The sequence below is a fragment of the Egretta garzetta genome, unplaced genomic scaffold (assembly GCF_000687185.1).
Source record: "Egretta garzetta isolate BGI_Z169 unplaced genomic scaffold, ASM68718v1 scaffold34, whole genome shotgun sequence".
NCBI classification, from domain to species: Eukaryota; Metazoa; Chordata; class Aves; order Pelecaniformes; family Ardeidae; genus Egretta; species Egretta garzetta.
In genome coordinates, this window is record NW_009259586.1 from 2,554,642 (window position 1) to 2,555,307 (window position 666).

Here is a 666-nt window from a genome sequence, read left to right on the forward strand (position 1 = left end):
GCACGCTGTCCCGTGCCCCCCCCCACCCCCCCGCTCTGCCTGCCTACGCCTCCTCTTTCAATGAATCTCCAGGAATTAAGACCCTGCAAGGGGGTCGGTTCAATAACGCCATGACACAGGAGCGGGTGGTCCTGGAGCAGAGCTCTGCAGTCCTGCCCCCCGCCCCAGCTCCGCTTGCTTTTCTGTTGTCCACTCCATCAGTCTCCGTATCCTCTCTAAGGGATAAAACTTACTGCAAATCACCCTTTGGGGGGGAGCCCATACTAAAATGGCAGCGTGTCCCATCCTCTGGCACTGGAAGGTGCCTGCAGAGCCCACCCCATGGTCTCCCTGGGGGGCAGAGCCACCTTCTTCAGCAAAGGTGACCAGGAGGAAGGAGGAGGCTGCTCTCGCCTTGGTGGGGATGCCCAGGTAACGTTGCTCGGTGGAGGGTTTGCAGGGGCTCCCCACACGTGTCCCCCCCCAGCAGCCTGGGGGGGGGGGGGGGGGCCCTTAACTCATCTGCCCCCCCGGTCCTGCAACAGCACAACGGAGCTGTTGGGGAAGAACAACCATCTACTTGCTGACTTGCTATATTTTAGCAAAAACAAAACCAAAAAAAAGTGTATTAACTGAAAAAAAAAATATATATATTTCAAGCGTTAAGAAAAGACTATGAAAGGGGAG